Here is a 12,054-nt window from a genome sequence, read left to right as displayed (position 1 = left end):
ACTCTTTATGATAACTTTTTGTACCACCTGACCTATCTAGTTAAGATTTTTCACTTTTATTTCTTTTTAATTTTCTAGGAACATTATGTATTTCTCTCTATGATTTTTAATGAAATGATGGTTTTAAGGTTTGGATGATGTTGTAATAAAAAAATAAAACACAATCTGGATGGTGAATGATAACAAGGGAAACGAGAAACATCACCCCATGCACTAAAACAGAGCAATCCGACAAAGATCTCTACATTACAGTAGGCTCAGCACGGGCCGTGTTCACCCAACACGGCCCCGTGCTGCACAATCTGCAGAAAATCGCCCAGTTCAGGTAACTGGACACGGGGCCGTGTTCACTGAACACGCCCCCGTGCCCAGGCTTCTCCTCCTTTTCTTAAATTTTTTGTCGCTGGCACCTGAACACGGGGCCGTGCCCGGTCCCCACGGGGCCGTGTCCAGACTGCCAATAACATAAAATTTTGCTTTTAACACCATTTTACACATTCAATCAACCTAAAAACTTATTTTTGGGACACATTGAGGACAATGTGTAATTTAAGTGTGGGGGGGATGCTAAAACCTTGAATTTTTCAAGTCCTAATGACAAGCCTTACACAAAACTCTATTGGAATCGCTAATCACCCCAATTTTTTTCCAAAAATTTTCATATTTTTTTACTTGTCTAAGTTTAAGTTGGGAATTCAAGTCTTAACAAGGTTATATTTTTACAAGTTTACAACCGATAGCGTCGTGATAAAAAGAACCAACATAAGAAAATTATGAAAAGGCATGACAAACTTAGTTAAAATTTGATTATATATAATTGATCACATAAAAAAACCCTTTTCCCACAAAAGTGAATTTTGAGCCTTTATTGAGCATACAAATATATATCTTTACACTAAATGCACATTTTTCGTTTCTTGTGTGAATAGCCGCTTGGTTCGTATGACTCTAGAACTTGCCACAACAATACATTCCCGGTCCTTACCAACTTAAACCCGAGTAAGTAAATGATGGAGGCATTAGGACTAACCCTTTTTCATTCTACACCATTGTCTTTCATTTTTTTACCACCTACCCAAAATCCCACTAGTTAACCCCTTTTGAGCCTAAACCTTTTCATTTCTTAACCCAAAACAACCCTTTTTACCCACCTAAACCTTTTTATTTTTAACTTTTTTTTTCAGTAACAACGTTCGGTTCTCTTATGACTTCTTAAAAAAAGATACCTATATTTTTATATATTTTGATGAAACCAAATAAACAAACAAAGTTTATCAAGAATAACTTTGTTTGAACAATTCATCAAAATAAAATAAAAATATGAAAAAAAAAATTTAAAGGTCTTTCAAACCGACGTTTGTTACGCCTTTCGCCCTTTTTACTAACCACTAACCCAACCACCCACCTTTAGCCCAAGCCTAAGCCTTCACCCATAAAGTCCTCTTGATATTTACAAAGGTATATAGTTAAAAAGGAGGAGGATTGATTGCTTGACAAGCTTATGGTAGGAGTAAGTTCCATGCCGCTCTCGAGTGATTCACTAAAAATACACCTTCGGCCGAGTGTTGAGTGATCCCCCGTGAGGTATGTGAACTTGTATATAAATGAGATTTTAAAAAAAGGTATGTTATGCCCTAATAAGTAATTTATCTTAAGAAACGTTCTTAATAAATCATGCCGAATAGGATTGTAAATAAATAAAAATAAAACCTCAATAAAGAATCTTGGAAATCCCGACACTCTATGACAAGCCCAAAAACCTTCTCTTCTACCCATTCCATTTGGGAGTGAATAAAGCCACATTATAAAGAGTTTTGCTTGAGGACAAGCAAAGATTCAAGTGTGGGGGTATTTGATATGCACAAAATGCAACATATAAATTACATCAATTGTGGCATAAAACTAACCCTTTTTTAGTACTAATGTTGGAAAAAGTGTGCTTTTGTCTTCCTTTTGTATTTTCAGGATTAAATGAGCTCAAATTAACAAAAGAAGCAAAAAGACAGCAAAATTCTAACATAAATACAAGAAAAGGAACAAAAGTGGAATGCCAGACCCCTCGACAGCATCTTCCCAAGCAAAACTAAGAAAACAGAAGACTGAACACGCCCCGTGCTCAGCGAGCACGGGGCCGTGCCTAAGAAGCAGCAGAAAAGACAAACCTTTAGAAGCTTCTACTGCCCACCACGGGGCCGTGCCCAGCGGACACAGGGGCGTGGTCAACTTCCTACAGGCGCATTTATTGTAATTACGAATTACAATTAATGAAGAGAGAGACGAGGATGGACACGGGGTCGTGCCCAGCGGGCACGGGGCTGTGCCCGAGCTTCTGTTCAGCCTATAAATAGGAATATTTGGAGCCATTTCAACTCATCCCTTGGCACACCACCTCTCTCACACTTCACCCACCACCCACCACCACCATAACACCATCATCCACCACCATCATCCATTGTCCATCATAGAGTGTGTGAGTCGTCTCGGGATCCAAGATTGATCGTAAGAGTTCTTGACAATCAAAGGCCATGTTTGCCTAAGTCTCTTACATCACTTGGTGAAGACAAGTGTTTAGTGTAATACTTTTTATTTTTAATCTTTTGCACTTTTTAATTGGTTTTGTATTAATGACTTTAATTACTAGTTTCTTATGTTGAAGGTGATTCTTCCTTATCGTTTGTCCGTGGTGTCTTGGCATTATTTTACTGTCTTTATAAAATAAAAGATTTTCACCATTCATATCTCCACGGTCTATATGGAGGTATGTTGGCTACCTGGTCGGGGGTTAAGGGAACGGTTTGGTAAGAGTCTTGCCATTGTTCAGTGTATAGATCCTGCAAAGGACCTAGGTCAAATTTAGTAGGACCTCCTTCAATACCCAAAGGTATTGGATGGCGGCGGTCCAAACTCGTTGATCCCCTCATAAGTTAAACTACTATTAAAACTTTAACCCAGCTACTTAGGACTGTATCCCTGCTGACTCAGACTACTTAGCTGAGGGTAACGTCGCCTTCAAAAGAGGGGCCTACCACATTATGCATTATTAACTTAATTAATTATCTTTCAATAATCCAACCCTTTAGGATTGTATCCTTGCTGACTCAAACTACTGGGTTGAGGGTAACGTCACCTTCAAAAGAGGGGCCTACTACAATAACTAAGATAATCTCTTAAATAAGTGCAAAAGTGCGAAAATAATCGAAGGTTACACTAACACACGAGTCGGATCCAAGTGATTCATCTTGTCTATCTGTTTTTATTTTTATTTTATTTTCAACATTTTAGTTAGTTTTATTTTCTTAGTTTAAAAATCTTTTTCTAACATTTTGATTTGATTAGACGTTAAGGATAAACCAGTACTAAAAGCTCTTGTGTCCTTGGACGACCTCGGTATCTTACCAACACTATACTACGTCCACGATGGGTGCACTTGCCCATATGTGTGTTTAGTGTTAGTAAATATCGTGTTTTATAAATTTAAAACTTGGCTAAAAAGTGTAAAAGGGCTTAAAATACATACCTAAAACATATATACACTAACACGCATCATCTCCACAATTGAAACATCCCGGTTCCCGACCATTACCATTTCCATTTCCACCTTGTGTGTTGTTTTGGTTGCGATTTCCACTCCCAGCTTGGTTTGCAAAATTCCCACGGTTTTCATTTCCGCCATTTCCTCCCTGTTGGCGGTTTCCATTACCATTCCCGTAACCTCGATTACCACTACGCCCAGCACCAGTTCTGGCCCAACACGTATCCTTCGAGTGGCCGTTCTTTCCACATGACTCGCATTTCCTCAATCTGCACTGGCCAGAATGATGACGTTGGCACGTATCACACTTGGGCAGAGTGCCCATGTAACCCTTCCCTTTGTTTTCGACACCGGTTGTGGCTCTGGCCGGTGTGCTCGACTCACCCTTCTTGTTCACATTATTGGTACCTTGCTTAAAGTTGGAAAATTTCCGTTTGTTCTCTCCAGATGACTCCACATGAGTCTCTCTTCTTCGGTTCAGATACTGAAAACTTGTTCAACCTAATGGCTTCCTTAGTAAGTGCCACACTGAGATCGATGGCTTCCGTGATCGTTGCAGGCTTGGACGTGGTAACCAAGCTCATGATCTGGGGTGCCCATTCCCAGATAAAGCGCTCAACACGTTTAAATTCGGGCGTGACCATGTACGACACCACATGGGACAAATCGTGAAAACTTTGAACATATTCTGCAATCTTAGGACCTTCCATTTTTAGGTGCCAGAACTTAGTCTCTAGCTTCTGTTTTTCAGCACGCGAGCAATACTTTCTTATCATGAGCTCTTTCAGCTCATTCCAGGTTAACGCATAAGCTGCCGCTTCTCCCAATGTTTGCACTTGCAGATTCCACCACAATAGGGCACCATCAAGAAACAGCCCTGAGATGTAGGTCACTTGTTGCTCAGGAGCACACTTGCTCATCCTTAGGACAGAGTCTATCTTTTCAGCCCACCTGACAAACGCAACAGCACCTCTAGTGCCGTCGAAATTTACGGGCTTACAGTCGAGGAATTGCTTGTAGGTGCACCCTGCACATACGTTAGAATTTACAAATGGTATTAGCGGACGTGCTAGAAATATCTAAATGTATCGTAATATATCTCAAGCGGCTTAACATTACCATTGGGTGGATTGTTATTGCCGTTGTTGTTCGAGATATTTCCTCTTGTTTCTACATGGGAGGCCGCATACTAGGCTATAGCCGCGACAATTATCCCTTGGAGTTCCGCCTCGGTAGTGGGCATGCGCACGTCGCGTCGTGGAGGCATCTTCTGAAAGATGATCATATTGGTCAGGTCATTGTTGGTGCATCCGTCTGTCGCCTGCGTCTTGTATCGAGTCTTGCGTCAAATAGGCTAGAATAAGGCACGGAATCCTAGAGCATGTAATTGGAGGTGATTCCGCTCCAACTGACAGTTTGTCATTTGGAGCGAAACCCCATTGATTCCTGATTCCGCTCGAAACAGTCTAGATCCTGATTTCGCTCCAATGTATATGTTCTGATTCCACTCATATAGTTTAGTAGCTGATTTCGCCCGAAAGTGTATAAGGTGATTCCGCTCATAATGTAAAGCCTATAAATAGGATGTTGTCAGAGCTTGTAATCGATTCAGTGATCAATATAACAACAGTTAAAAGTGAATACGGCTGAGATTGCACCAAAACATTAGTTTCCGCCTCTTGTTTTGGATAAGAAATCTTCTGATCGACTCATTTAGGGCCGAAAACGATCCTACAAGTGGTATCAGAGCTCAGGAGGAAGAGTTCTTGCCATTTCAGCTGTGTTTTCTGATTTTCTACACCTTCTTCTTAAATTTTGAAAATTTTTCACAGTAAAACCAGCTCAATTTCACACACATCACGCGTAATCATGTTTTGATAAACCCTTGAAAATTTCAAAGCTAAAATCGATCTAAAAATTGAATTTTACTTGATTTTGCTTGAAAACATGTTCGAGATGATGACGTCATACTTGATTTCGCTCGAGATTGCAACCTGATTCCTCTCAGAATCTTAATTCCGCTCCAAAGATTCAGGCTGATTCCGCTCTAAAATCACATTTCAGTGATTCCGCTCGAGATTTCAGTCTAATTTCGCTCCTATTGACCATCAAGTCTAATTCCGCTCCAAGATAGTTTATGATTTCGCTCCAAAATTAGAACTGTGATTCCGCTCCAAGCTACGTGTTAATTTCGCTCCAAATTACAAAGTTGATTCCGCTCCAAGGTTATAAAAGTGATTTCGCTCGAAACAGAATTGGTGATTCCGCTCCAAGTTCTGATTTCGCTTGAACTTGAATTTGTTGATTCCACTCTAAACCTGATTTCGCCTGAACTTGGAATTTGTGAACTTTTGCACAATTGATCATGGACAACGAATTTTACAATGCCTTTGCTAGTCCGATTACAATCACTCAGAATGCTGTGCTTGAAAATGAAACCGGGACATCTTAGAAACCCCCTAAGCTCATGGATATTGATGATTACAATGCTTGGTCTGAACGGTTTGGAAATTGGGTTGAAGCTTATCATTTGGATGCGTGGGAACACACTGAAGAACCATATGTTAGACCCACAACAAATGGTATTCAGCAAACAATTAGAGAAATGAGTACTGATGGAAAAAAGAAATATAGAGATGAGAAATTGATGGTGAGTCTGCTTCAGCAAGCAATCAAAGAGGACATTTTGATTTTGCTTCAACATGATGGAACTGCTTATTCAATCTAGACTGAATTGGAAGCAGAATATGTAGGAAGCGATGATATGCTTAAAAACAAAATGTCGCTCATGAAGAAAGAATTTGATTTATTTCGTGGTTTGAGACCTTAAAACACCAAGCAAATTATCGAAAGATATTGTAACTTGGTGAGAAATATGTCAAAACTTGGAATTAAAAAAGATACTGATGAATTGATTGAAAAACTTGCAGATGCGCTACCACATGAAATCTGGGGAACTTTTCTGATGATGCTGAGAAACAACAGAAAAGAATATAACAAGCTAACACTTGGAGAGTTCATCAAACATTTGGAAGCTCAAGAGATGGAGCAGCGAAAGATTGCCACGATGAAGAACTACGATGGAGAACAAGACATCAGTCTGTATTTCAAGAATGGTGTTAGTGAAAAGACAAATTTTTCTCCAAAGGTTGAAACAACTTATAATGCAAAAGATTCTTCTGAAAAACCATCTCAGGGATCAAGCAGCACAACAGGATTCTCTTCATTTCCAGCATATGATCCACAGTTCACTACAACTAAGAGTGGCAAAGTTCTTCAATGCAACATTGCATTAAAGCTGGAAAATGATCAGAATTATACTGAGGAAGTTGCAAAGAGTCACATGTCTTTGTTGGTGACCGTGCTTGAATCCTACGGAGGCTTAGTTGCAGGTAGGATCGGTAATCCAATGCTCACGAAAGAGGATTACGATTAAATCGATGCCGAAGAAATGGAATTGATGGATATTAAATGGTGCATGGCTAGTGTGTTGAGACGGGCTGAAAAGTTCAAACAAATTACATGCAGAGATGATTTTCGCGAGGCTCATGTGTCAACTTTAGGTTTTGATAAGTCTAAAGTTACTTGTTTTCTTTGCAGGGAAAAGGGGCATTTCAAGAGGGAGTGCACAAATCGAGAAGCGAGTGGAGCTCAAAACCCTTTAGGAAACAATGACTACCACAAAAAGGCGATTTATCATCAAGTCATACCACAGCCGTATCAACAACAACAACAGGCACAACATCAAGCACAAACTGCTCATGGTAGAAGGGAGATTAAAGATTCAAAGAGAGCTTGTTTGGGAAAGGATGGTGGTTTCAGTTGGGATAATTACATTCCAACAAACAGCAAAGTGTGTTTGGCAGATCAAGATGATGAAAAGTTGGCTGAAGGTTTTAGTTGGGACAATTTCTGCCTAGATCAAGAGTTCATGGCCAAAGAAATGTCCAAAGACACGTCAAATGTTAAAGCTTTTATTGCTAATGCTTACGATCTGAAATGGGCAGAAAAATGCAGAAAAGTCAGGGAAGCTGCAGAAGAAAAGCGGAGAAAGATTGAAGAAGAGGAAGAAGAAGAAGAAGAAGAAGAAGAAAGATTAAAAGCTGAAGCGAAAGCCGAAAGAAAGAGAAGAAATGAATTTTTCCAATCAAACAGAACAGTCAAAGACGTTCCAGAGTTTGAGATCAAAGTTGATACTGAAGCAATCAAAGTTCCTGAAAAGTGTCTAAACTGTGATTCTTTGATCAAACAAAACAATGAACTGTTTCACAACATTAACAGATTGAAAGAATCATATGACACAATGAACAGAGATATCAACAAATACACTGAGTCGAATTGTGAACAAGCTGTTGCAATGAATACACACAAAGGAGCTTACATAAGACAGCTTGATGATGTCAACTTTTACACAAAAAAGTGTGCTGATCTAGAGTTGAAACTGGCAACACAAAGAATAGAAACTGAGAGAATTAAAAATTTATTGGATAGTTACTCATGTTCTACTTTTGTTGTTGACAGGATTTATCCGATTGTGGAGATTTTGAAGACTTTTGAAGAAGTAAAGACTTCGGAAGAAAAGAAATCTGTGACGAAAGATGAAGATGAAGTGAAAATTTCTGGTAAGAAACCAAGTGTGGTCTACAATAGATGTCCGCCCCCGGTCGAAATGGATATTCACCACGAAATCCAAATTCCGAAAGAGTCAAAAAGGCAATTAACTTACAATGGGAGTCTGGGCCATCAGATAACTTGCAAGAAAATATAGATGTCACGTACACGTCGTCCGACACTGATTATGAGTCAAAGTTGATAAAAAGTGTGGTCGATCAGGTGTTGGATAAAGATGATAGTGAGGAGTCAAACATGAAGTCCAAACCCGAGTCAAAGTCTGAGTCCGATGCGTCAAAGCCAACAATCAAAAACGACAAACGGGTTTATGATACGAAATTTTTGCTATCAAAATCTAATTTGGATGATGAACCGATCAAAGTTGTATATACTTTGAAAGATTCTAACAAATTATATTCTGATGAGATTTTTCCAATAAGAAGTGTTAGAAGTGAAATGATTAACAAGGTTTTCAAAACCACAGAAATTAATATTTGTGAAATAAAAGATTTAAATCTTACCGGAAAACCTAAACAATACACTTCAAGAGACCAACAAAGAATTAACAAGAAAATGGGTTACAATTGTGGTTATAGTTTCCAAAAGAAACCAAACCATAATCGTAATTTCAAAAAGAAAGGTCTTAGATTTAATCAAACGAAAAATTATAAAAATAAAAAAATTTATAAACCAAAAACTGTGTTTGTTTCAGGAAAAACATCAGAGGCTGAAAAAGAACAAGCATTCAGGAAACAGACGAATCAAGAATTCCTTGCCAAGAAGCAAGAGGACACGAAGAAGAATGTTGTTCAGAAGAAGATAGAAACGAGAACCTGTTTTCAGTGTAAAACTGCTGGTCATTGCAAAGAATTGTCCGAAAACGTTCAAACCAAAACAGGAAGTCTCTGGTAAACTGAAAGAGAAAGTTGTTGAGAAAACTGAACTTTCAACCCAAAAATTTACTGGCTTTGAAAATTCAACCTTTGAGAAGGGAGAATGTTCAAAGAATGTTTTAAAAAGAAAAGAAAATTTGAAAAAACAAAAATGGGTTGTTAAAGGTTCAGGTAACAGTTCTGGTGATGAATCTGATTCCACAAAATCAGAGGAGCCATGTGTTGAAGGTATGATTGAAAAATCAGTTTTCACAGTGGATGATGAGAACTTTCCACCACTGAATGCTAAAAATTTGAAATCTAAAATCGGGAAAGTAGAAATTTCAAATCAATTTTATTCTGACAAGAAGAAATTTGATGTTGAAAAGACTTTCAATGGAAATGTGAAACATATTTTTGGCAAAATGGTCAATAGTAAGGCCAAAAGTGTCAAAGAATTTTATGCTGCCAAAAGAGGTGTTCACAAGTTTGTTGAAAGCAATGATGATGAAGAGATTGTTACACCCAAGGCTGGTCAAGCTTGGGTGGATATATTCTTCAAAGAATAGAAACCTGACTTGCCGGAGCTCCCAAGTTGGTAATCGTGGAGCATGAATCTTCATTTTTTTAAGATTTATTTTTTTGACAAAGTGTGAATTGCCAGAACTCCCAGGTTGGTAAGTATGGAGTAGGAATCGGCACCTTGAGAATTCAACCGACAAGAGGGTAATTGGTTGAAAAACAGGTTTGAAATGTTTAGTTTTTGATCCTTCAAATGGTCCAATCATCGATTCTATAAGTGGTTAATCAAGGTCATTAAGTTGAACTTGATTTAACTATCATTTAAAAAAGATTGGTAAACAATGTGATGAAATGACCCCATAACCTACAAGTGGTTGGTAAACGAACTTATTTTCCGGAAAACCATTCTGATTAAAACAAACATAAGTGTTTTGAAATCTTAATGGAAAAATAGTTTGCTGTGAGGGGGAGTTCTGATTGTTTAAGCCAAGTGGATGGAGAATTGAGGCGATTCATATCAGTTGTCATGTTCTGTATAGTTTTGTTTTCCATTTCTTTAAATGTTTTTGAATTTTAGGGGGAGTAAGAAATTTTCAGAAAATCCAAAAACATTAGAAAATCCGAAAAAGCCAAAAACATGATAAAATGAAAAACGAGTTTTTGTTGCATAAAAGAGGAAATGATAGTACATCAGTGGACTATCACAACATGCTAAAGAAATGTAAAGTTAAAAATGTGATAAACAATCTCACTGTGGATGTGTTAGTAGGTTTTTACACATTTAGTAGATTGTGACGAGATATAAACCTAAAAATTCAAACTTGCTTATTCTGTGGGTTTCAACTTTTTGGATATATAGGTAACCCCTGAAATCTTGTTTAAAGGTCCCTTATTCTGAGATACTAGGTCTTTATGCTCAGTGATATCTGGGGTATTATCCCGGAACTTCTGCTGTATGGAAATACTGACCTAGTCCTCGGATAATACTTTCTGCAAATGCTTGAAACATAGCACCGCCCTCAGCAAGTTGATTAAACAATAAAATTGATAATCATTGCTGTTGAAGTAAAGATCCTCTAAAGGGGACACACCAAAAGTCGAAGTCGTCATCTCTTTGCGTACACGGAAGTATCGACCTGAGCCGTCACGACCCTCGCAATTTAACCCCTTTACAGATATCATCTGTGGTATACTCACCTGTAAGACTGAATATTGGGATCTTGATACGGGAGTATATTCAAGTGGTGGGACACACGAATAAGTTTAAGTAATTAAGACACTAATTGCATATCTCGAAACAATTGAAATTTGTGTGAAAATTTAAGTGGACAAACATACTGACAATCTAGGTGAATTGTTTAGAACTTAAAATGAAATCTAGCTTAACGGTGTTAGTGATATGTCTCAAAACTGATATGATCCTCTTGCACGAACTCAGAAAAATATTGTCTGTAAATATTTCATTTTTGCATTTATTTTTATTAAAAAAATCCAAAAAGATTTTAGTGTGTTTTAGCATAATTTTTTGAAAAAAATCCAAAAAGATTTTTGACAACTGGTGTTGAAAAGCTGATTTTCGAAATTCCAAGTGCTGAACATATAGAACAGGTTTGGGAGAGAGTGTATGAAGATGTTATGTTTACAAGTGATTTTCAGAGATCAAATCATTTTGTAGAATTTCTGACATAGTTTCTAAATTTTAAAGATTTAATCTTTGAGAAACTTATGTGTTGGGTAGAGATTGTGCAGATAACCTGAGCTGGAAGAGAGCCAGGTCATGATCTTAGAATGAATGTGTGAATTCCAGACTACGATCCCAGCAAATTGAGAGGGGGAGTCTGAAGGCAAAGTTGAGGAAGCAGTTAGAGCCAGTGCTGATTCTGGAACTGCATTTGCACAAGAGAGATTAAAGAGAAAAAAATAGAGTTTGATGATGCTTCAATGGAGAACATTCGAGGAGGAGGAGTTTGTTGGTGATAAAGACTGATGGTTGACAACCGAAGACTCGACACTGAAGACTCTGTCAACATCCGAGGGGGAGTTTGTTGGTGCATCTGTCTGTCGCCTGCGTCTTGTATCGAGTCTTGCGTCAAATAGGCTAGAACAAGGCACGGTATCCGAGAGCATGTAATTGGAGGTGATTCCGCTCCAACTGACAGTTTGTCATTTGGAGCGAAACCCCATTGATTCATGATTCCGCCCGAAACAGTCTAGGTCCTGATTTCGCTCCAATGTATATGTTCTGATTCCGCTCATATAGTTTAGTAGCTGGTTTCGCCCGAAAGTGTATAAGGTGATTCCGCTCGTAATGTAAAACCTATAAATAGGATGTTGTTAGGAGCGAAATCACAAATCAGATATAGTTCTAGGTCATTGTCTTCCGGTGAGCCATGAAGTGCTGCCGAAGTGTTGTCAGAGCTTGTAATCGATTCGGTGATCAATATAACAACAGTTAAAAGTGAATACGGCTGAGATTGCACCAAAACATTAGTTTCCGCCTCTTGTTTTGGATAAGAA

This window comes from Helianthus annuus, chromosome 15, assembly GCF_002127325.2.
Source record: "Helianthus annuus cultivar XRQ/B chromosome 15, HanXRQr2.0-SUNRISE, whole genome shotgun sequence".
Classification (NCBI taxonomy): Eukaryota; Viridiplantae; Streptophyta; class Magnoliopsida; order Asterales; family Asteraceae; genus Helianthus; species Helianthus annuus.
Note: the sequence above shows the minus strand (reverse complement) of the source record.